Source organism: Rhinolophus sinicus, chromosome 16 (genome assembly GCF_057876585.1).
Source record: "Rhinolophus sinicus isolate RSI-liver-muscle chromosome 16, RSI-T2T, whole genome shotgun sequence".
NCBI classification, from domain to species: Eukaryota; Metazoa; Chordata; class Mammalia; order Chiroptera; family Rhinolophidae; genus Rhinolophus; species Rhinolophus sinicus.
Window position 1 is genome coordinate 143,201,877 of NC_142516.1, and position 26,739 is coordinate 143,228,615.

Genomic DNA, 26,739 nt, shown 5'->3' on the forward strand with positions numbered 1-26,739 from the left:
GATAGACTAATATGAAAAAAAACTTTAAAAGCAAATATATATTTTTATGTAGTTTTCAGTTTTCTTAGATGTATATTTCTCTTGCTAAGTCAATTACTTATTCTCACTCCAGAGTTTGTAAGGGAAATATATGTGGCAATACTGAGTGAGCAGAAATCTTAATACTTCTTTTTTTGATATGCATATTCTCATTTTCTTCCCCAGGAAATAAATTGCATAATACTGCCAACAATTATTTTTAAATAATTTTAGAAAAACAATTTATGCATTTTATTCTGCACAGGTACCCTCAATTTATAATCTGTTAGCCTTTTTCCCCCCATAATAAAAAGCTTACCATTATTCTAAAATGTACTTGCCTCTTTCATAGCTTCCAAAAATAATCCATTCCAGGCTGTAAGGATAGATCACCTATCTATGTTCCTCATCTCTCAGCAGTATCACTCACGTCAGGCAAACAAACCACTATTTTAAAGGCCTGTCTCTGGCTTTGCTTCCTGAGATAACTTACAATAAGTTTTATCAATAGGTCTTTAGTAGTCCAGTCATTCAAAGGAGCATGCATGTGTTAGTGTGAGTTAAAAAAAAAGAAGAAAAAAAAAGAAAAGATAAATAGTATGGTATATTAATATGTTACATGGAATTTTCTCTGCATTTACTGGCTCTTCTAACACTCAGGGTGGGGGGAATGTATAAAACATTTAACATTGGAAAAGAAAAAAAAAAGCTTAATGATTGTTGCCAAAGTATGAATCAATGTTTGTGAAATACGCTGAGATGCAGAGGGAATCTGGAGAGAGCTGAAGCAATGCCAGCACAGATGAAAACACAGTGGGTCAAATACTTCTCAAAGATTCTCAGTGACAGCAGGTAACATAAATCCTGGCCCACAGACATGACCTTCCATTAGCCATATAGGCCAGGTTGCCTTAATTCCATTTCCTTTAGTGGCGCTCATTCATTTGAAACTAGCCCAGTGCAGTGATTATCCCCCATTCAGCAGGTGATGGTAAAAGCAAAGCCATCAGTTAAGGTGAAGTCTGTTGCATCTGGAAGCAGCAGCCTCTGCTCAAAATCAAGAAAGAGTAATTATGCTAAAAGAAAAGTGTCTTCTCTGTACTTTCTGTCCTGTATTCACAGGGAAATCAACTGTGCTGGTAAGTGCCATATAGTAGTCCCCCTTATTCATGGGAGATTCCTTCTAAGACCCACGAACCCCCTACCCCCCACCCAGTGGATGTCTGAAACCACAGATAATATCAAATCCTGTATATACTATGTTAGTTCCTATACATACATACCTATGGCAGTTTAATTTTAGGCACGGTAAGAGATTAGCAACAATAACTAATAATAAAATATTAATAGAACAATTCTAACAATAGACTGTAATGAAGTTATACGAACATGGTCTCTCTCTCTCTCTCGTTTCTCAGAATATCTTATTGTATGGCATTCACCCTTTTGATGATGTGAGATGGTGCATTGCCTACATGATAGAATAAAGTGAGATAAATGATGTAGGCATAGTGATTTAGCTTTAAGCTACTATTGGAGTTACTTGAACATAAGCACTGCAATACCTCAATAGTCGATATGATCACCAAAATAGCTGCTAAGTAACAAAGGGGTGATTCACACCCTGGGCAGGATAGAATGAGATTTCACCCCTCTACTCCCAACAATATGCAATTTGAAACTTGTGAATTCAGTACTATTTGTGATTTCAGGCATCCACTGGAGGTCTTGGAATGTATCCCCTGTGGATAAGAAGGGACTACTGTATACTTAAAATCACAGTGAATGAGGAAGCCATGGTACAATACAGCCAGAAAACAATGGGGTTTGCTATGGGTGTTGCCTTCAGTGAGGGGATTTTCCATATATATATAGTGAACAGCTCTTGGTAAATATCCAAACAAAACAAATACAGTCTTCCTTCAGTGTAGAAGGTAGTTGAATTCCTGGAAAACTCAGTGTATATTAAAACCAAGCAAGATATACTTTGGGTTCACATGTAAAATGAAGTTAAAATCTTGGCCCATATTGTTAGATACCTGGGAGGACACTGGAAATCTACTCAGGCATAGGAAAATTACTCTTAAAAATAAATAAAAATAAAACTTATGAATTGTTTGTTTCTGGAATTTTTCATTTGATATTTTTAGACCACAGTTGAGCACTAGTAACTGAAACCACAAAAAACAAAGCTGTGGATAGAGTGAACCTAGTGTATTAAAATATATTGAGAATAGCAATAGAATGTTTTAAGAGACATCATCTTTCAACTCAGATGGCACATTTTCTGTCTACCTGGGATTCTAAATCTTTCTGCTTTATCCCAATAAAGAGGCTTGCATATTAGAATTTTATAATTTCTACTATTTCAAATGAATTATGAATATTGATGGAGAAAAAGTAACCTTGTCTTTTTTAAATTTAATGAATCAGATGATTTTCTCAATGGGAAACAAAAACAATAAGAATACATAGTAATAAAAAACAGCAAATAAATAATAATATAATAATAACACAAAAATAACAGACAACCAGTGAAATATCTTTTCTTTCTTTTTCCCTTTTAAAAATAGATTCTCTCAGATTATGTAACAGAATAAATTATATAACAAAAACTTTTCTTATATTTTTAATTGAGACTAAACCAAATTAGGAAGAATACCTATAGAATTGGCAAGATCCTTAAGTGCTTGCTAGTCATTTGTGCTCAACTCTTTATATTAATATTTAGAAATGTGATGCTAAACATACTGTTTGTTATTTAATAACTAAATGACTTAAAAGTTTCCAGTTTTTGCAAGTTTCATAGAGTATCTTTTTATCTTGATGGAGTCTGCCAATTAATTCTCCATACTTTCTTAAGAACCAATTCACATATTGTGTTTTTATTCAAAAAGCCTTTATATTGAAATTAAGACTTTAGATCGATTTTGCCAGAGCTATGTGTTAAATATAATAGTCTGACATGAATAAAGGTTATAATTATAATCCAATGTAGCCAATTTATGTGTGTGACTTTTGGTTAATTTATAGTAGTCTTATTCTTTGGATTTCATGTAACATGTTCAGTATAATTTTGAAATATAAGAGGAGTTTGTGGAAAGATGACAGAGAAAATGATATTCTTTTCTTAAACACATCTATACATATTGGACTTCTGAGAAAGCAGTAAGCCTGTCCTGGACAGTAAATAATGCATTCATTCAACCAAAGGAGTATACAAAAATTACCCGCTACAGATAGAGTCAAGATGGCAGAGTAAGTAAATACTGTGCTTACCTACTCTCATGACAATATCAAAATTACAAGTAAACTAGAGAACAACCATCATTGAAAATCATCTGAAGTCTAGCTGAATTGAAGCCCTACAACTAAGGACATACAGAAAAAGCCACCTTGAGACTGGTAGGAGGGGCAGAGATGCGAAACACACATATGTGACCATTAAAAATTGGGAGAGATATCTTGGCTGTGGAGTTCCCCCTTTAATCCCCAGAAGAACAAGGGGCCCCAACTCCACACCAGGCTCCCTCTCCAGCCCAGGGTACCAATGCAAGGGAGAAAAGTCCCCATAACTTCTAGCTGTGAAAACCAGCAGAGATTGTAGCTGAGTGAAAATAGAGTGGCTGCATTCCCAGGCGCTCCTTTTAAAGGGTCCACACACAGACTTACTTGCTGAAGAACTCATTCACTCTGAGCTCCAGCGCTGGGACAGAAGCTTGAAAGGAACCAGGAACATATGGGAGGAACTAAATATTTGGCTTCAGATTTAGAGCTGGAGGGGCAGCTTTCTCTGAGATGCAGGAGCTGCCAGAAGCCATGGTTTCTTTGTTGAGCTCTCCCCTCTCCTGGCATGCAGATAGAGATGGCCACCATATCTGGGTCTCCATCAACCTGGCTGACACCATTCCTTTGCCTGATTCCCTGAGACCCGCCCCACCCAAATTTGAGGAACACTAAAGCTGCTTCCAGTGTTTTTTTCTGTAAAAAAGGCCTGTCTTGGTTCATGCTGTGGATTTCATAAATTTCCTCAAAGGTTCACAAAACCCAAACAAGCAGCATCTGGTTTTGGAGTGTCTCATGCCTCTTGCTGAGAAGCCCTAAACCCAGCATGAGTGGCATCGGCCTCAGTTCATGGATTAACCTCTTGAGGCATGTTCAAGCCCAGCACCAATGGCAGCCAACTGTGGAGTGCTTTGTGGCTCATGCCACAGGATTGTTTTGTGGCTGAGGAGAGGACACAGGCTGCTGTTGAGCTTAGCCTGTGGTGGGCTCCCTCCCAACAACACACCCAAAGGGCAGACTGGTCAGGCTTCAGAGCCCTGCCAAAGAAAATCCTGCTCTGTAGGGTCAGCCCCTGCACAACAACTTCTCCAATGTAGTCACAGTGAGTCTTCATAACCAATCAGACTGAGGGTTAATCCTTTCTGTTGAAGTGCAAACAGCAACCAAGGCTCAACTACAACAGGAGGGCACATGTAACCCACATAAGGGGCATACCTGGAGTACCAGCTCAGGTGACTGGGGAGACAGCATCACTGAGCCCCACAGCAATCTACTACCTAGGGCCACTCTACTAAGACAGGGAAATATAACAGCCCTATCTAATTCATAGAAACAAATGCAGAGAGGCAGCCAAAACGGGGAGACAAAGAAACATATCCAAACTAAAAGAACAAAACAAAGCTCTGGAAAAAGAACTAAATAAAATAGACAGAAGCAACCTACCAGGTGCAGAGTTCAAAACACTGTTTATATTGATGCCCAAAGATTTCAGTGAGAATTTCAACAAGGGGATTAAAAAAAAATGTAAAAATGGAGATAGAAAATATTAAAAAGAACCAATCAGAAATAAAGACTATAATAACTTAAATGAAGAATACATTAGAAGGAATTAACAGTAGATTAGATGAAGCAGAGGCTCAAATCACCAATTTAGAAGATAAGGTAGTAAAAAACACCCAATCAGAGTAAAAAAAAAAAAAAAGAATTTTAAAAAAGGGATAATTTAAGGGGCTTCTGGGACAACATCAAATATTCCAACATTTGCATCATAGGGGTACCAGTAGGAGAAGAGAGAGAGCAAGGAATTGAAAACCTGTTTGAAGTAATAGTGATGGAAAACTTCCATAACCTAGTGAAGGTAATAAATATAAAAGCCCAGGAAGTGCAGAGTTCAAAACAAGATGAATCCAAAGAGGCCACTCCAGAAACATCAAAATTAAAATGCCAAAGTTTAAAGACAAAGGAAAAACCTTAAAAGCAGCAGGAGAAAAGCAGTTAGTTACCTACAAGGGCGCTCCCATAAGACTGTCAGCTGATTTCTCAACAGAAACTTTGCAGGCCAGAAGGGATTCAACAAAATATTCAATGTGATGGAAAGAAAAGACCTACAACCAAGATTACTCTACCCAGCAAAGCTATCATTTAAAATCAAAGGACAGTTAAAGAACTTCCAAGACAAGAAGAAGCGAAAGGAGTTCATCAGTACCACACCAGTATTACAAGGAATCTCAGAGGGACTTCTTTAAGATGAAAAAAAAGTGTGTGTGTGTGTGTGTGTGTGTGTGTGTGTACACATATAGTAAAATGGCAATAACTACATAGCTATCAATAATTACTTTAAATGTAAATGGATTAAATGTTCAAATCAAAAGATAGGGGAGCTGAATAGATAAGAAAACAAGACCCTTACATATGCTGCCTATAAGAGTTTTGCTTCATATCAAAAGACACACACAGACTGAAAGTAAGGGATGGAAAATACAGTTCATGAAAATGGAAACAAACAATTAACCAAAATCTGGGGTAGCAGTACTTATACCAGACAAAATAGACTTTAAAACAAAAGCTAGCTTTCAGCTTCGGCTCAGAGGAAGCCAAGGTGCAACTTTCTTCAGTTGTCCTGAAGCTGGGTTCATCCAACCCCAGCCGCCTCCACCGTGCCACCAAATTTCAACTCCAACAAGATCAAAGTTGTGTATACCTGAGGTGCACTGGTGGGGAACTTGATGCCGCATCTGCCCTGGCCCCCAAGATCGGCCCCCTGAGTCCATCTCCAAAACAGTTTGGTGATGACATCACTAAAGCAACTGGTAATTGGAAGGGTCTGAAGATCACAGTGAAACTCATTATGCAAAACAGACAGGCCTAGATTGAGGTGGCACATTCTGCCTCTGCCCTGATCATCAAAGCCTTCAAAGAAACACCAAGAGGCAGAAAGAAGCAAATAAATAAATAAATAAACAAACAAATAAATAAGCACAGTGGCAATATTACTTTTGATGAGATTGTCAACATTGCCCAACAGATGTGGCACCGATCTTTAGCTAGGGAACTCTCTGGAACCCTTAAAGAGATCTTGGGGACTGCATAGCCTGTGGGCTGCAATGTTGATGGTTGCCACCCTCATAGCATCATAAAGGACATCAATAGTGGTGCAGTAGAATGCCCCACTAGTTAAAACCTACAAAGGAAAATATTTCAATTAAAGATCATTTGGCATAAAAACAAAAACAAAAAACAAGGGCTATAACAAGAGATAAAGAAGGACCCAATAATCCCACTTCTGGTTATTTATCCAAAGAAACACAAAACTCTACCTCAAGGAGGCGTGTGCATCCATATGTTCATGGCAGCATTGTTTACAATGGCCAAGATGTGGAGGCAGCCTGGGTATCCATCAGTGGATGATGGATAAAGAGTAGGAAGTACATATATAAAATGAAATATTGCTCAGCCAGAGAGGGGAATGAGTTCTTGCTATCTGCGGCGGGATGGATGGACCTCATGTTATTGTACTGACTGAAGTATGTCAGAGAAAGACAGGTGCAATGAGATCTCACTTACATGTGGAATCTAAAAAAAAATAAACAAGCAAAACAGAAAAAAAAAATTAAATATACAATCCAGTTTAGTTTCTTCTCTGAAAAAACAAATCTGTTTCAAGATGTAAAAACTGAAATACAAGGAAAAAAACAAAAACAAAACAAAACCAAAAAAACCACACACTTAAAAATGCTTATATTAAAGCAATAGCATTGTATTAACTTACTTTAATGTGAAAATAACAGAGTCAAGTAATAGAAAATAAGAATAAATAATCAGAACAACAACAATAAAACTTTAACTTTGTAAAGCTACTACAATTCACTCAAAGCTTCTCTCAGAACTTCCTAGAACCAGAATAAACAGAAAATCACTAGTTTTATGGTTCCCGTTTTTAAATAATTAGTCAGGAGAGACAACTTTGTGACTAATCTGAATTTTCCCACATCTTTTATATAGAAACATTGAATGTCATGGTGAAGGCTCTCTTGAAAAGCAGTCTTACACACACACACACCAAAAAAAAAAAAAAAAAAAAAAAATTAAAAACAGTGGTGTTCCACCTATGGCTACAATTTATAGTCATCTTTTATAAAAGCTGATAGCAGACATTGTTTGGCCTCATGAAGTCGTGAAGGTACTTTATTTGCCAAACTGTCAACACCAAAAAGAATGATTGGCATCCTTAAGTACCTATGAAGTGTGTAGCCTCTATGCTGTAACCACTGATGAGAACACAGGCTTTGAATCAGATCATCTGTGTTCAACCCCCAGTCTGCTTCTCCTAGCTGTGTGACCAACAGCAAGATACTGAGCAACATCTTTGAGGAATAAATAGCTCAGAGCATAGTAAATGTATCAAGATAAGTTAGTCATTGTTAGTTTTATTTATTATTATTATCAATATGTCCTTTTAAAACCAGAGTTAGTCTATGTTTTTAAATATATTCTAGTAAAGAAGAATTTGTGCCCAGGTAGACAGCGCTGTGTTTTGTTTCCCTCCCACACTTGACAATCATAACATGTTTGGAAGAATCATATTTTATTGCTTCAAAGTCACTGTGAAAAAGATTTTTTATGCAAGGAGCAACTTTCATAATGCTTGTCACATTTTATGTTACTCTTCCATGGAATGTAAAAAAATAAGTAAAATGTAAAGAAGCTGTATTTAAATAAGTACACAATGGTGTGCTTTTTAAGTATAAAATAGAATATTCACGGCGGTAGGCAGTGGTAAGGATTAAAGAACTCTTTATAGCATGGGTTATTGTGTCATGAGCTAAGAGGCCAAATGACAGCCATAATGATGTCTGGGAATATGAGAACATGTCACTCTGTCACTCCTATTTGCCCAGAGGCATCCATTGGGTTAGGCTCATTACTTAGATCATGGAAATCCTGGGAACAGAACAAAATTCCTCTTCCTTCCCTCATATCACTAAAATCAGCTTACAATCCATTTTCCCAAGACATACACAATGACCTTAGGCAAAATGCTTGACTTCTTTGGACATCAGTTAACTCCTCCACACTTTAGATTGAAAAACCTGCTCTCTGCCCTGTGCTGTGTTGATCTATTGAGAACCACACAGTTAAAGTTGAATGATGTTGTGATAGAACAACAGGATGCAGTGAGGGGATATCTCAGCTCACCTACTTGGATTGGTTACAAGTTGGGAGATTATTCATTTAACCCCTCTGAAAATGAGCTTTATTCTATGTGGCATGGTAGTATCAGTATCCATTCCACAATTATGCTGTTATAGTCACCAATTCTTTCAACATATATTTATTGAATGCCCATTATGTACCAGATACTGATTTATATGCTTAATGATATATTCTCAATTGAAATTACGGAAGACAATATCCTTATCATCCCCACTGTTGCCATCATGGCAGCAGCTAATGCTTTTTTCTGCAATGGTCATGTACTTTTCACAGTGCTGCTGTCATGTGGCTCATCTCGCTTCATCTTCACAACATTTTTATCTATATCACAGCGCTAATAACACCATTTTACAGATGGAGAACTGAAGGCTCAGAGAGCTAAAGGAACTTGCACTTTTTAACACAGAACCAGTTTGCCTTGATTATTATAAAGATTGACTTGATTGTTATTAAATATTATTCCTTACGTCCACAGTTTACTCTAAAGGTTTTGGGGGCTCCTAGAGGTCAATGAATGTAGACAAGGATAACCAGGCATAGAATGTGGACCTCACTCCTTCTTTATGTAATTATGTGAACAGATGGGAGAGGCTAATGACTTTTAGTCCCAGTTGCGTTAAACAAGATTAAAGAGGCTGGCAAAGACTAAAGATCTGTGCTGAAGACTTTATATCTCATTACCCATATCCCAAGTCGTTCAGTCTCTTAGTTTTGTCATTATTCTTCTAGTCTGTACTGTGGATTTTGTGTGTGTTGGTGTGTATACGTCTGTCTGGTTTTCCTAATAAAATAACAGAGACCTAATGCCTGCTCCAAAAGTTTTGGTTTTTTCCTTATAAGACCCTAGAATAGACTGAAGCATTTGGGTCTGCAGCATCATAGCTGTTTCAAGACCTGCTACTTAATTAACTATTGATGGACCATCTGGGCTGTTCAGAGTTTTGCATGGTGTTTTCTCCAGCTCACCTTGGAATCTTATATTCAGACACATTTGTCTACTTACAAATAAGGTTCTTGGATAAACAGCAAGATCTATGCATGAGACAGAATTGTAGAAAAAACATAGCCAAATTTGATTAGTTTCCAGTTTAGAGTATGTATAGGTTAGTGTAACTTGAAATTATTCTGTTTTTCATATAATCTTTCTACACAAATTTTTTAGCACAATACTTCATTCAGTTCCCCTCACCTCATATTGCTTTGTGATTCAGCCTTATTTCTTTAATTCTATTCAACTTCAAGTTCTGGCAGTTGAATAAAATAAGATATGGGGACATGTTGCAAATACGTTAACTACATTTCCAATATGACAAAAAAAGATGTTTATGGAAAACATATTGTTTCATATATATTTTCCTTAAATTGGTTGAACGATGTATTCCATTTACACACCAAGGGTTCTTTGTAACATAAGTCATATCCAAAGACTGCCTGCTGTTGCCATCACTGTGTAAAGGATATACATAATGCGTTTCCTTATGAATGAGTCTTTAGTCTGTTAATGCAGTGAGCTGGTAATCAAGATTAAACTGTCTCAAACAGGCACACATACAACAAATTAAAAACAAATCTATATCTATATCTATATGTGTATATATATATATATATATATATATATATGTATATCTACATTTGTGTGTGTGTATCATTCTCTCTCTCTCTCTCTATATATATACATATATCAAATATATATAAAAATAAATATATATCTATATCTATATGTCTGTCTATCTATCATCTATCTATCTATCTATCTATCTATCTATCTATCTATCTATGTATCTAGATTGATAGATAGATAGATAGATACACACACACACGCACTATGTGCTCCAAATTACTTACAATATACTGTGGTCACGTCTATTTGTTTGAGTGGGCTTAAGATATTATAAACAAGAAATAATCTTTATTTTTCCTATGCAAAGCCTCTTGGAAATACGGCTATACAACATTCAGTTTCTTAATTTCTTGGATCTAATAAGTTCAGAAAATTCTTTCTAATAAAAATAGACATTTTTTTTTTCTTTTTGGAGAAAGAACATATACATGCAATTTGTACAATGTAAACAGCTTAATTTAGAATTACTGAAACATATTTGAATAGGCATTAAAAGAAAGATTTTAAAGACAAGCAATGACACATGAACATGATTATAAATACATATAAAACGGATATTCAAAGTTCTATAGTATTTTTGTCACTTTTTAAAAAAACAGTGAATTTTTATTCCTTGTCGTACTTTCTCTAGTATTATACTTATAACTCTGAAAATAATTGGGAATGTAACTATTGCTATTGCAACCACCCAAATGGCAATATACATGAATTTACTGAACCATAATGCATCACTCTGAACAAGTTCTAGGTCTACTGAACAAAAAGACAATTGAAACAAGTGCTACAGGATGGCAAAGATGATGATCATGATGATGATGGTAATGGGGATGATGATAAAACCAACAACAGAAATAATAAGGCATCATCCTAAAAGAAGTTTAATTCTTAGGAAATTGCTATGTGACCCTGAAAAAAGCTATTATCTGAACAGTTTTTCTTTTTTTTTTAAGATGAAAGAAGTTTTTTATTTTTTTTCTATGTCTATTCAGTGTACTTCAACTTTGACCTGACAGAACTTCTAGGTTTTTATAAGTACATAGCCAATCAACCACAACTCTAACTAATTATGACAGAAGTTTTTGATCATCGTTATTAAAGGGCAAGTTTCTTCCTGGCTGCTTTGGGGAGCCGTTGGTTTAGCTAAACTCCCTCTGACTATATACACATGCCCACACACTAGTCCTTTTATTTATTATTGTCGGTGCTATTTCCAAACAAATTTTTATCAGCTTTCCCTGGGCTGTCTCTGAACCTCTTATAACTAAATATAATTAAAAATAATCTTGGAATTCTAAAACTTATGGCACAGAAAGTAAGCCTACTATACTGTAATTGTAAGATAGGAATATATTTAAGCAGCAATCAATATCATCTTATAGTGAACATGGAGGAATTTCTGTAAGTAGTATTACTAAAGGCCAGAATTTTTTAGTCTCCTTTTTTTTCTGATCAATTAAGAAAATAAATGTGCAATAATGGGAAATATTCAAATAGTATAGAGGTTTATTTTTTCAGTTTTCTTATATGTTAATAAGCCATTCTTAGTTTGCTTGCTCACATAGCAAGCAATTTAGGGGGAAAGAGGAATTGAAAGCATGTTAGACATATTGGAAAAGGAAATTTAAGAGCTAAATTCTCTGAGATCAGCACTAAAGGGAAGGAAGGATGCCGAACAGTGTGATCATCAAGGACTTTCCTTTCAGGGTAAATCTGACCTGGATTTGAATTCTGGTTCTTCTTATTAGCTGGGTGTCCTCGGGTAATTAAAATAATTTCTGAATTTTTTGTTCTTTAAATGATAAGTATAGTTACTTATCACACAGAGATGTTATGAGATTCTTTGTTTTACTGGACTTGGACATCTTTAATTTATGTGTTATACATTGCATAAACTGTCTAATGTACTGGTGGCTCAACATCATGACTTGAAATGACAAACAAATAGAGGTGATTTCTTGGTAGAATGAGAATTTTTACCACAGAGCTTGTGGTAAAAATTAACAAAGCGATGCCCTGATCCAATTTAGTAACTTGTGGATAAACCCCACAGGGAGAATCAGAAGACTTTAAGGAGCAGAGCTATCCATTGAACCCAGGTTAATTCATGGAAGAAGTGGCAAGGATGGACAATTAATCTCCTAATGTTCCAGGTAGGACTCTTGTCATATTGTGTTAATTTCTCCATTATCAAAAACAATATCTATGGTTAATTGTGAAGATCCCTGCATTAACAGAAGAAAGTTCAAAATGTAGGGGAATGATAGTGGTCAGAATCCAACCTTTAGGTAGAAGGAAGATCCAACTCAATCCCTAAGTAAAAGCCATAACAAGTGAAGGCTAAGAACACTAATAGCTGTAGATCTAAGAGGTGGGGATTCAAAATTAGTTATGGAGAGAAGTCGAAAGCTTTTTTATTCACATAGTAAGCCAACTCTTTGTTCTTCTTTTTCGGGCTTTTCTTATCCTCTTGACTCTTCCTTTTGAATTGCATTGTTCTGCTTTTCTCTCCTAGGAAGTCCATACGTATGGTGAACTTAAAGGATAAGATTATCTTCCCTAGAGAGTAGCATTCTTAAATTTTTCCCATCCCTTACTGGAAGAATAAGTGGGTACTAAAGTAACTACCAGATGGATGGAGGTTTGGGACTGAACACTCTTTTCGTACCTACTTTAGTTCATTAGGGTCTGTTATTTTGACACTATAGAAGTGCTTTTCCAGCTGAGCTGGCAATATGTGACACAGTATATTAGTACTGTCCTCAAAGCCACATGATCAACATGCTACCTCTTCCCGGGAGATTTGGAGATGGGGAAAACCTTTTACATCAAAACAAATATTAACATATTATGGCAGAATGTTTGAAATTTACATAATTTTTTAAGATTAAAACAAGGTTTCAAGAAAATATATGTTCAGTGTAATTAATGCATTAGGCCCTGAGGCTGACTAGTTGTGATGGTGTTGTTATGGGGGTGGTAATAGAGGAAAGATGAGGAAAATGCTTAAAAGTTAATGTCCCATATAAATAAATAGTGCATATTTGTCTATAGTGTACCCTTTAAACTATTTCTATTGGGAACCTCAGTCACTGTCATTGCCAAGACAGAAATATTCATCCTGGTCACCATCATCATGACTAAAAATTATATGTGTCATGATATTTTGTAAAATGCAAGTCACAGAACAAATAGAAGGCCTTTTAAATGTCCCATCTTCTTATGCTTAATTAATTGTTTTGGTTGATTTTCCTTTGTTAGAGAGAACACCCTTTAATCAAATATTTCTTTCATAAGAACTGTGAAGGTGTATACATAAGTATGTGAGTTTGTATAACTATAATATTTTTCTAAATATTAGTATTTTTTGTCTTTGTAGTGCATTTTCAAATTGAGTTATAGCACATTAATGGACATCTAGGACTAATAAATAATGGAATTAGTTTTTATAACAATTTACTTCCACATGGCAGATACACAACTGTTTGGAATTTTTTGTTTCTTTTCATCTACTGATACTTTTCCATGAACACTTTTATGAAACTTGTGGAAAAATAGAAAGTTAGGAGAACTTTATTTCACAAACAGATGCCTGAATTGCATTTTTCTACTCTTACAATTTTTATAATGCCATAAATGTTTACACATGCATAAGGTACAGGAAATTCTCAGAGGTTAAGAATTTGTTTAGGCTGATCTAATTGGTTTATTGGCTTAGCTACAAGAGCTTTTGAAAAGCACATGTGGAACATCTTAATGATAATTTTTTTTAAGGTCTCAAGTAAAATGGAGGCAGCAGTGAGTGAATTTGACTAGTGCTTCTCTAAGCTAAGCAAGCACACATGTGCAAATGTTATCCTTTAAGAATATTGTGTTTGGGAAGGATTGATATGTGTCTCTTACAACTAAATATCTCTTTACATTTTCTTACCTTTTTATTACATTATTGCCATCTAATAACTCCTAAGTCTCTTTTGCTCTTCTACCTTCCCTGATTAGTCAGACAAATCTTTTCTAAAATGTTTTTATCATGTCATGCCTAAGTCCTAGAACCTACATGAACCTCTAGTCCCAACAATTTCAAGACCAAATAACTCTGCCTATATTTTCATAGTCTAAAGTGGTTATTGTCTTTGTATATGTATTATTCATGTTCCTCTTTGTAATTCTATGGTTAAGGACAATTTTTATGTTCTTTTTAATTTAGCTAAGACCCTAGGCTTTGCTTAAAATTATTATTAATACATGGAAAAGTGACAGGTTTGGGGTCTGCCCTAACAGATGTAAGATCAGTGAATTTACATAGAACTATAATTTAGTCATTGATTTCTTGTAAGTGACAAACCTCAGTGAACTAAGAGTGTGACTTCGAACAAAGCAATGAGCATGATTGCTAATGAAAGTGTAAAGCTGAGCACAACAATTGGATTTGTTAAAATTGCTTACCTGATAATGGGTGTGTCCTTTAGCTGTGTATGTATTCACCACTATACTGCTTCATTTTATTGATACCTATGCAGAATGCATTATTAGAGACACTTGCTAAAATATTTGACTTCCCATAAGCTGTAGGATTATTTTTAAGATGTGAACATTTGCAATGTAAATTAGAGAAGCATAATATTAAAACATGCAAATGCTTTTAGTTTCCTAAAATTTTTTTGAAAAGTGTGTTTTGTTTTTTTTCTGTTTGTTTTTTAGTTTTTGGATTTGGTTTCCTACTCTTATACTGTTTTCTTATTCTTTATTCCAGTGAATGTAAGGGATGGACTGTGCATGAGGGAGTTATTCAGATCAGTAGAAAAGTTAAATTAAATAAACTTACTTATTTCTCATTCATATAGTAGTAGCTTTGCATACATTTTGTGCACTACGTTCTTTCAATGAACCTAAACACACTAAAAATTAGGAAATGCAACTTGGAGATGGGACTTTCATCATTGTAACTCCTGTTGTTCAAGAAAAATTACATCTGGGCCTGCCAGGTGGCTCAGAAGGTTGGACCTCCATGCTCCTAACGCCGAAGGCTGCCGGTTCGATTCCCACATGGGCCAGTGGGTTCTCAATCACAAGGTTGCCAGTTCGATTTCCCCCAAGGGATGGTGATTCCCACATGGGCCAGTGGGCTCTCAACCACAAGGTTGCCAGTTCGATTTCCCCCAAGGGATGGTGGGCAGCGCCCCCTGCAACTAATGATTGAACATGGCACCTTGAGCTGAGCTGCCACTGAGCTCCCGGATGGCTCAGTTGGTTGGAGCGTGGGCTCTCAACCACAAGGTTGCCAGTTCGATTTCCCACAAAGGATGGTGGGCTGCGCCCCCCACAACTAGCAACAGCAACTGGACCTGGAGCTGAGCTGCGCCCTCCACAACTAAGATTGAAAGGACAACAACTTGGAAAAAATCCTGGAAAACTACACACTGTTTCCCAATAAAGTCCTGTTCCCCTTCCCCAATAAAATCTTTAAAAAAAAAAAAAAAAAAAAAGAAAGAAAAGAGAAGAAAAAGCACATCTAAGTTGGAAAATAGTTTATATCTTGATGCCTTACATTATCACAATAATAATTGAGAAGGACACATATTTGGTCATTTACAGCTATTAAATGAAATATTTTTTTTTTAACTTTAAAAATACCTTAAAAATTCAGTAGTGACTCATCTCTCTACAAATTCTCATACTTAAACAGGTTTTCAATGTGTATAAAGCACTGCATTATTTAACATGTTTGAAAATTCAACATTCATGCTAAGCTATGTAGGAGTTAACAGTTTAGTTGGTATTTTTAGTTCCCTTTGCCAATGCATATCATCTTCATGTCTCTTCCATAGGGGAAACATTTTTTTTTTTTTTTAATTTAAATGTAAGTACATTTTAATTGCTTATCATTTGTGGAATATGTATATGTATTAAAATATATACACTAGACAGTATACAATGTGGTAATCTTTGTCAATATTGAAGATATTTATAGACAGAGCAGAAAGTATAATAAAGCCAAATGCACTCCCCATATTACATAAACTTGTTAAGAATGAGGACTTTTAAATTTTGTTTACCACTGTATCCCCAGCAACTAAAAAGAGGGCCTGGTGTAAAGGAGGTGCTTTAATAGGTATTTGTTGGGAAAAAAATGACATTTTCCTCTTTATACAATAGTGAGAGACTGATCGGCTGTTCTTAGTGTTAGCATCTGATTACCCCTTGTCTAGAGACCCCATGGAACTTAGAAAAAACTGTATGTTTCAGATTCCAGTATGTCCGAGTTGAATTCTAGTACCAATGTTTATGATAATTCTATGACTATGGGCAAGATACTTATACTTTTAAGCTCAGGTTATCTCATTTATAAAATCAGGATACTTCATTTACTCTTAGGATGTTGAATTAAATGAGTAACAGACATAAATTGTCTTGAATAGTGCCTGGTATAAAATAACCACTCAATACATTTTGTCATCAGTCCTTTAATTCCAGAAGCACCATGAATACCTCATTATGATGTCACACCCCAGTCTGTTATCCTTGCTCCTCTTTAGTATCTCTAAACCATACTTCTCTGTTTTGATCTAGTTTGTGACAACCCTGGAAATTGATCTAATGAACTAACAATTAATTAAAGTACTAGTATCAGAGAGTGGATTAATACTTGAAGGGCAATTAGTTATATTTAAAGGGAATTCTTGAAGATTTAAAAGTTTCATCTCTATAGAACAAAGATGTAATGATAAACTTTTAGATGTAGTGTCAAGACAATGAGCAAGATGCTTTTAACTAGGATCATGACCTTCCAAATACCATAATATACTTGAACATAACTACCTGTGCCCAGTATGAAACTATGATTAAAATAAACATTCTCAAATTTTCTGGGCTGAAGTTAATTTTGTTCTCACTTGAGCCATGACAAGGAGCTTAAGACATGTAAGTATCTGAGTAGATAAGAAGGTGAGTTCATGTAGCAGTACTGGCAGCCTTCTGTCTCTCTCTGGAATCTCAAGTACATTACGAAAAAAGGGAAAGCAAGAAACAAATGTATGTCTATAATACCTAAGTTTGGAAAGTTCAAGTTGTGGCTTTGAGAGTTCTAGTTGTGGCTGGTAGATTACAGCTACTGGTTGGAAAAACCTGATAATATGAGAATGTGACTTTTTACTGTATTGTCATTAAATACCAGATGCTCTGTGGAGCAAGACAAGGATTTTCAGGGGGCACTAGAAACAATATGTGAGAATCCAGTTGGAAAAGATGAAAAATTGCCTTTCAAAGATAACAACTACATCAATTCATGGGTTGTTCCCATGCAGAGAATTTTGGAATCAGCATGTTGTAAATTTTTGCTAATGACTGACTGTGACTACATAAAATATATTTTAATAATGATGAAAATAGAATAATAAGGCCATCTATTTCACAGAGTTATTTTGAGTATCAATTAAGCTAATTAAATTAAATAACACTGACCACAGTGTGTTCACCATCTCAGCCCATCTCAATGTTACAAGCATTATATGATTCATTTCTAATTTCTGTTATGTAAGAAGGGATTTATATCAAGGATCTTAACTTGCTGCATGCAGTTAGTTAGAGGATGCCTTTACTGGTAATTTGGAACTTTGGGTAATCTCCTGTTCCTACAGAATGTGAGATTTCTGGAGGGAAAATAAAAGGAAGGAATGTTAGTAGTATAAAAAGAATCAATACTCACCAAAATCACCAACTGTCTGTGCTATTCATTAATGAAATATATATTGACTGCCGACATTGTCTGAAATTCTCCAGAAGGCTCCGAGAACATAACAATGAACAAGAAAAACAGCATTCTCTTCAAGAAGGACACATACAGTTTTTGTAAACGGCTATAAAAAAACAGTTACAAGAGCTATAAAAAGGGAATGTATAGAATGTGTTTTGAGAACCTAGAGGAGAATATCTGCTTCTGCCCAGGAAGAGAGGTAGGATGCCCAGGAAGGATTAGAGGATGCTTCAGGGTTTCAAAAAGGATAAGTAAGTGTTTTTACAAAGGCCAAGAAATAACAAGTTACAGGGGTTTGATCTATTTAGGAAGGTTCATATAAGACAGTATTGTTATAATGTAAGCTATATCAGGGGGAAATGGCAAAGGATGGGACTAGAGAGATGGCCAAGGCTCCGACATTTGAGGATCTCCTGTGCCAACCTAAGGATTTGCCTTACAGTGTTCTCAATCATAAAGAACATTAACGAATTTCGGGTAGAGGAAAAATATAGTTGTATTTGTATTTTAGAAAAAGCACACCCAACAATATGAAAAACAACACATAAATAGGCAAGACAGGAGGCAGGAAAAACAGTTGAAGTTTGTTGCATCAATTTCGTTCAGAAATGATGGGATTTGAATCAAAGCAGTGGGAGTTAGTATGGAAGAAGTCTACTGGGATATGTCATCTTTCATGTAAGAAACAATGTGTCCCCCTAAAATTCAGGGTTTTGTTAAAGGAAGAAGGGGAGAAGGAATATTGGGACAGGCAAGTAGCATTCTCTGCCATTGTCAACAAGAACTAGTCAATGACACCGAACAATTTTCTGTGAATTCCTCCCACAGTTCTGGCCTTTCCTACGCTGATGGTCTGGCCCAATGTGACAACATTTACATTGGAGTGTTACATGATGGTAATTCCAATGTTTTTAAACTTGGGGTTTGAAAGTTTGTCTTGGCAGATTTCCCTCGGTTTGGGTTTGGTTTGTTTGGCTAGAAAGTGGCATATTCAGACAGGCTTAAATCCCAACCGTAGCAAACACAATCTTGGGCTTTTCGGATTCTATAGTTCAACACACCAATGATCCTACATAGACAGCCCTGGATTACACATGTGATGTGCTGGCAAGATGTGGGAGTTAGGTCATGAATACAGCCTCGTTGGCTGCCTGGCAAAGGGGTAGGAAGAAAACTATGTCTGGAGTCTGGAAACTTGTTTCAGGCCTGATTCTGCCACTTGCTTGATTTTATCCCCTCGGGGAAAATACATCAAGGATAAGTTTTTGGATAAACTGCAAAATAGTTAAATTTTAGAGAAACTCCTTATAAACAATCACTTATCCCTTTCTCATTTCTATCTCTCTAGCTAAAAGAAGTTCACAGGCAAAGCTTATTTCTGTTTTGTCCCCATATCCTCTGCTTATCTTCTTGTCTTAAGTAAAATAGCCTTGTTGATAATTTAAAATATAATTTCTGGGTATTTATAAGTATATAACATTACTGGCTTATATAAAACTATTACTGGCATTTGATAATTTAATGAATCTTTATTTTTCCTGGAACTGAGCACATTGATGTTGTAAAGGAAATGATTATAAATGTTTCATTAAAGGAAAATCCGGTAATCAAATATAATCTAGAATTAAGAGTGGTGCATATGGCTTAGTGTACTGGAGGTACATAATGTCTTTTAGCAGAAAGTGATCTATTATAAGAGAAATAACCAGCAGCTGTCACCTTGACAACTTTTTGATCCAGGTATGTCTACTTCTGATAGATGGGTGCTAATAGTTAAGCTACTCTTGCCTCTGAACTTGTAGAACTCCAGAAGCTGGGAAGATTTGTCCTCTCTTTCCACTGGGTTGTGAGGAGTAAACACAACAATACATATGGAAGTATATTTGTTACAAATGTTTATTGTTTTTGTCATCACAGGAGACAGGTTTTTCATGAGTTAAAAGGCCTCTTAAAGGAGCTTCAGGAAACTTTTTCTTTCTTTTCCTTCCTTCCTTCCTTCCTTCCTTCCTTCCTTCCTTCCTTCCTCCCTCCCTCCCTCCCTCCCTCTCTCCCTCCCTCCCTCCCTCCCTTCCTTCCTTCCTTCCTTCCTTCCTTTCTTTCTCTACTCGAAACTTTTTATTTTAATAAAAGAAAGCCAATCTTTTGCTGTAGGATCAAGGCCTTTCTTTAAGTATGAGTCTGCTGGTTGGATTTCTATGACAATTGTTTTCACATAAACCATGTCCTTAATGCATGATCTACGATCTTCAGGATTCTTTTTCTTTTCTTTATTTTTTTAAAGACCTGAAATATTTTATTTTATTTTTATATTAAAATTTTAATGTCCAATTAGAAGATTTATGACACAAATCCCCCCACTAATTTTCCATTAGTTTTTTTCTTTACATTATACTTGCTTTTTAAAAGATTTTTATTAAAATATAGCTAACATACAATATTATGTTAGCTTCAGGTGTACACCATAGTTATTCAACGTTTATATACCTAAAGAAGTGATCACCATGATAAGTTCAGCAACTGTCTGACACCACCCCATGCTATCACAAAATTATTGACTCTATTCCCCATGCTGCACATTACATCCGCATGACTTATTTGTTTATACCTGGAAATTTGGACCTTTTATTCCCCTTCACTTCCCTCCCTTTTTAAATTTCTCAATTGCAGTTGACATTTGATATTATTTTATATTAATTTCATGTGTACAGCATAGAGGTTAGACATTTATGTAATTTAAGAAATGATCCCCCTGACTAGTCTAATACTCACCTGGCACTACACATAGTTATTACCATATTATTGACTATATTCCCTGTGCTTTACTTTACATTCCCATGACTATTTTATAACTACAAGTTTGTACATCTTAAACCCTTCACCTTTTCCACCCTATTCCCTAAACCTCTCCCATTTATCGCCCCAACAAATCTAATACCTATCTGACACCATACATAGTTATTACAATATTATTGACTGTATTCCTAAATCTATACCCTACATCCTCATCATTAGTCTGTAACAAGCAACTTGTATTTCTTAATCCCTTCCCCTTTTTTCATTCACCCCCAACATCCCTCCCATATGGCAATCATCAGTATGTTCTCTGTATTTATGAAGTTGTTTCTGTTTTGTTTATTTTGTGTTTTAGATTCCCCATATAAGCAAAATCACGTTGCACCTGTCTTTCTCTGTCTTACACTCCACTCATGGCACAGTACCCTCTAGGTCTATCCATGCCGCTGCAGATAGCAAGAATCCATTCCCTTCCATGGCTGAGCAATATTTCACTGTATATATGTACCACCTCCTCTTTATCCATTCTTCCATTGACAGACATCCAGGCTACCTTCACATCTTGGCCATTGTAAGCAATGCTGTAATGAACATATGGATGCCCACATCCCCTCAAAATTGCATTTTGGGTTTCATTGGATAAATACTTTGAATTGGGATTACTGGGTCCTTCTTTGTCTCTTGTCATAGCTTTTGTTTTAAAGTCAGTTTTGTCTGGTATAAGTATTGCTACCCTAACTTTTGTTTGTTTATTTGTTTGTTTGTTTGCTTCCATTTTCATTAAATATTTTTTTCCATCCCTTTAGTTTCAGTCTGTGTGCATGTCTTTCCATCTCAAGTGAGTCTCCTGTAGGCAACATATGTAAGGGTCTTGTTTTCTTATCCATCCAGCACTCCTATTTCTTTTGAGTGAAGCACTTAAACCATTTACATTGAAAGTTATTGTTAATACATATGTAGCTCTTACTGTTTTATTACTCATAATTTTGATATTTTCTTTTTGTTTTTGTTTTGTTTTAAAGAAATCCCTCTAACATTCATTTTAATGCTGGTTTGGTGGTGATGAACTCCTTCAGTTTTTTTCTTGTCTGGGAGGTCCTCTATCTATCTTTTGATTCTAAATGATGGCCTTGCAGTATAGAGTACCTTTGGTCATAGTCCTTGCTCTTCATCATGTTGAATATTTTGTGCCAATCTGCAGTTTCTGTTGAGAAATCAGCCAACAAATTTATAAGCGCTCCTTTATAAATTACTTGTTGCCTTTCTTAAGCTGCTGTTAGGATTCTCTCTTTGTCTCTAAACTTTGCCATTCTAATTATGATGTGTCTTGGTGTGGGCCCATTTGGGTTCATCTTGCTTGGGATTCTCTGCGTTTCCTGGACTTGTATGTCCATTTCCTTCATTAGGTTAGAGAAGTTTTCAGTCATTATTTCTTCAAATAGGTTTTCAACCCCTTGCTTTCTCTCTTCTCCTTCTGGTACCCCTGTGATGTGAATATTCTTATGTTTGATGTTGTCCCAGAGGGCTCTTAAATTATCCTCCATTTTTTTGATTCTTTTCTTTTTGCTGTTCCAATTGGGTATTTTATGCTACCTTGTCTTCCAAATTGCTGATTCAATCCATTGGTTTATCTGGTGTGCTGATAACTCCTTCTAGTGCATTCTTCATTTTAGTTATACTCATCACTTCTGACTTGTTCTTTTTTTATGGTTTCTATGTCCTTTTGTATGTTTACTATCTCTCTGTTGAAGTTCTCACTAAGTTCCTTGAGCATCCTTATAACCATTGTTTTGAATTCTGTCTCTGGTAGATTGCTGGCCTCCATTTTGTTTAGTTGTTTTCCTGCAGTTTTCTGCTATTGTTTCTTTTGGGACGTATTTCTTCGTTTCCTTATTTGGGCTGTCTCTGTTTGTTTCTATGTATTAGGTAGATCTGTTATGTCTCCCAATCTTGGCCAGGTGGCCTTATGTAGTAGGTGTCCTGTTGGGGCCCTGACCCCGTCTCCCTGGTCACTTGCTCCAGGTACTCCAGGAGTGTCCCTTGTGTGGGTTGTGTGTGTCCACCTGTTGTAGTTGAGACTTGATTGCTATTGGCATGTCAGTGGATGAGATTGATCCTCCCATTGCTTGGCTATGGGGTTTGTCCACATCCACAGCTGACAGGTTGCTGTGCAAGGGGCTTAGCCCGCTGTGTGGGATTTGCCCATGTGTACTCTGGTGCCTATTAAGTCTTCCCCTTGGGTGTGCTGCTTGTGCGGCTAATTGGGTTTTGTTCTGTTGTGGTCTGAGCTAACCTCCAAGTATGTAGGTTCTGGGACCTCTTGCAAGGGGCTCTGTGCTGGTCCAGGTCACCGAGAGCCATGACCAGCTGTGGACTATATGGTAGGAGATGCAACGTGATCCTCAGTTGCTCACTGCTTGTGCTAAACCTGGAGGTGTGGGAGAGGCCATGCAGCAAACTGAGGATGTCTGCCACCAGTATTGGGCCTGGGTAGCTCCACAAAATGCCAGGACACCTTGAGGCTTGCTGATACCTGCCAATCCCTTAAAGTACAGCCACTGATAAAGCCTCATGCAGTACACAAATTGGGTGAGGCAGTCTCAGAAAGTCATTAGTGTTGGAAGAGTTTGGTCAGCATGTTAATGTAGACTCTGGTTTGGTACCAGTACTGAGCCTGGAGCTACTCAGCAAAAGTCTCAGAGGACACTGAGGCCAGTCACCACCTGACTGGGGCCCATGAACTCTGATTTTTAAAATTTTATTTATTTATTTATTTATTTATTTATTTATTTATTTATTTATTTATTTATTTATTTTAAGAAGGAGTGCAATTCAGGCAGGCCTGGCTGCTGGGAGAGACAGTGACTCTGGTTTTGGGTAGTTGGGTGGGGTGTAGTCACAGTGAGTCAGCAAGGTGGAGCAGTGGAGCTCACCAGGTTAATCAGCTTCAGATTTGGCCTGTGGGGGAGGGCTCAACACAGGAAAAATGGCTCCCACTTGCTGGATGAACAGGAGAAGGACCTCATACAGGGAAAATGGTGACTGTCCTCCAGCCCTCACTGCAAAGCCACACACCTCAGTTTGCCCCCCTGTGTATCTCTGACACTCCCCGACTTAATGTCCCTCCATTAGAGCCCAAAGGTGAGTGCCTACAAGTGAGAGAGTCTGTGTGTGGGCTGTATAAATTGTGTTGGGGTTTTCTGCAGCCTTTTATCCCACCCAGATGGTCTGAATCTCCATTGCTTTTTTACAGCCAGGTGTTGTTTGTGCTCTTCTTTCTGGCACCAGTACTCTGGGCTGGGGGGACTGGTTTGCAGCTGGGGTCCTTTGTTTATCTTATGGGAACCTCTGTGACTGAGTTATCCCTCCTGGTTCTCAACCACCACATGGAGGACTGGAACTAACCCATTTTGCTTCCCCACCACTCGTACCGATCTCAACGTGGCTTCTTCTTTATAGCCTTAGTTATAAAACTTCTGTTTAGCTAGACTTCAGATGATTCCAGGGTGATTATTCTATCATTTAGTTGTAATGTTAATGTGTTCACAGAAGAAAGCAGGCACAATGTTTATCTAGTCCACTACCTTGGATCTCCTCTCAGTAAAGAGTTTCTTGAGACATAGTTGGTCATATACTCATAGAATATGTGGGTTTGACTCATAGATGATACAAATGGGTAACCTTGCTTCAATTGCCCAAGGAAAGACATTTATCTCACTGAGGAGACTGGATAATGGCACTATAAAACATACTTGCGAATGGATCTAGTGAGAAATATTAAACTTAAAATGGACATGGAAAATTACCTATTGCAGCATAAGATATTTGCTTTAAAAATTGGCATGGAGGTTATTGATCCAACCAAGTGTAGCAAGAAAAATACATGCAAGCTGCATATGTATTTCTTATCTCTGGTACAGAGGAAAAAAAAAAAAAAAAACCAGAAAGGAAAAGATTTGCATTTGACATATAAAATAACCCTAGATTACAAATGTGATTTACTTAAAGAACTGTTGTTAGGATGATTTAATTACACTTTTAATGCTAGATGGTATGGTACTCATTTGATAGACGATCTAAAATCCGTATACAAACTGAAACTCTTTGATCATTTTAATCAGTCCTTTGAAAAGGTAGCAAGTTATTTTTTCCCAGTGTTTTTCACATGCTCCATAGATGCAATTCAAATATTAATGTTGAAAGTTTTCTAGCAGTAACAGTTGTTTTTTGTTGTTTGTTTGTTTTTGATTTTGAGAACTATCTCAGGAAATATGCTGATTTCTCTATAAACATTATCTCATTTTATTCACTCAAAGAAACACTTAAAGTAGGTACTATTTTCTCCCTCAGTTTATAGGGTTAACTGAGTCTCAGACAGTCAATTAATATGCTTAGTACATATGGCCAGCAAATACAAAACCAGAACTGAACATACCTTATATTAAAACTTATGATCTTAGGAAATTTACAATACTGAGGCTAATAGGTTCTTATCAATTCAAAGAGGGACTTTCAATCTATCTGTGGAGAAGGGCTAAATTTTATTTTCATTTTAAAATTTCCAGCCCATGGAGGACTCATATTTTTACTAACTACAATATAATATTACAACAATGTCAAATTGCCATAAAAGTTTCTAAATACTTCATTTTCTGCACTTACTATGAATCTATCATAAACTTTTCACAAACTGGTTTCGATCTCCTTTCAATAGCATAAACTTACATTCTAACTTGGGATTTCTTAGATCTCACTTTCTAGGAGATTCTGGTGTCATGAATTCAAATTGCAGAAACAGTTTCCTAAAAATAATGTGATTATTTTTATCCTTTGCAATAAATTATATAAAATGTCGCATATATTTTGAAAATATAAGAAAATTTTATTATCATGGCTCCAGCAATAGCCCTGCCAAAGAAATTCTCTGTTCTATTAGCTTTATGGATTGTGTATTGTAAAACAAGATAGTTTATTAAAAAAAATCCATTTTTACTTAGATATGTTTTTCATCATTATGCAAAATGTTATGGGGTGGTTTTAGGATTTTTGATACTATCTGAAATGAGAATAAGAATTCAGTGTATTATGCTGTAGTTGTATTTCTTTATTGAGTCTTAGAGTTCACTTTTCCTACAGATAATTTGACCAAAGTCTAAAGTTTGGTACCAATTCATCATTACATCATGGAGAATAAGAGTACTGGACATCTTTTTAGACATGCCTACTAATATTTATAGCAAGGCTAAATTTAAACAAGTTCACACCACACTCTCTGGATTTCTATTTTGAGTTGGATATGGATTAGAAAACAGAAATTGTGCTGTTCTCTTTAACCAGATATGTTGGCTAAGAGAAGTTTATCATTTATCTAAATATATCAGAGATGGCAATCTTGTATAACCACAAGGGGCATGTAGGTAAGTTAAATAAGTTCAGACTTCTAGATATCAAGCAGAAGAGCCTGGTGGGTGGGGCCTTGGTTGAATGGAGAGCACTTACTCCATATGAAGGCATTCACATTCATTGTTGTAAAGCTTTCTATAAGGCAAACAAATCAGGTATCTAGGCAGATTCCAGTAATGGCCGTTCTATTTTTATCCTCTGTATACACCAGCAGCATGAATTTTCAAAGCTTCAAAATGCAATAAAAATCTAATTCTAAACTATTTCATTTCACCTAATACAAAAATGCTTTTAATTTTCCGATTTGCAAGCTACCTATAAGGATTTTCCCCCACACAAATAAAATCTTCTTAGTTTAGAGAATAACGCTGATGAGAGGGGAGGAAAAGTGAAATAAAAAAGCAGAATGTGAAAGGCATTTCAGACTAAGTTGCAGAGCTTCAGGAAGTACCTGGTCCAGCTAGGTTGAGACATTATTTTTTGTGGGGAGTGAGGTGGGGAGGGTTAGATAAAGAGGAGGTTAACAAGGGAGGCTGAACTCACTTGAAGAAGTGCTCTTACGCATGGTTAGATTTAATTCATTCTTACTATGTGCCAAACCCTGGACTAGGCACTTTCCATGAGTGTATTAATTATTACCTTCAACAACTTTATG

General features: G+C 36.2%; 1 pseudogene; it reads left to right on the top strand.

Annotated features, from left to right (window-relative positions):
• Positions 1-1,006: 1,006 nt before the first annotated feature.
• On the top strand, positions 1,007-6,481 carry LOC109447054 (large ribosomal subunit protein uL11 pseudogene; annotated as a pseudogene).
• Positions 6,482-26,739: the final 20,258 nt, after the last annotated feature.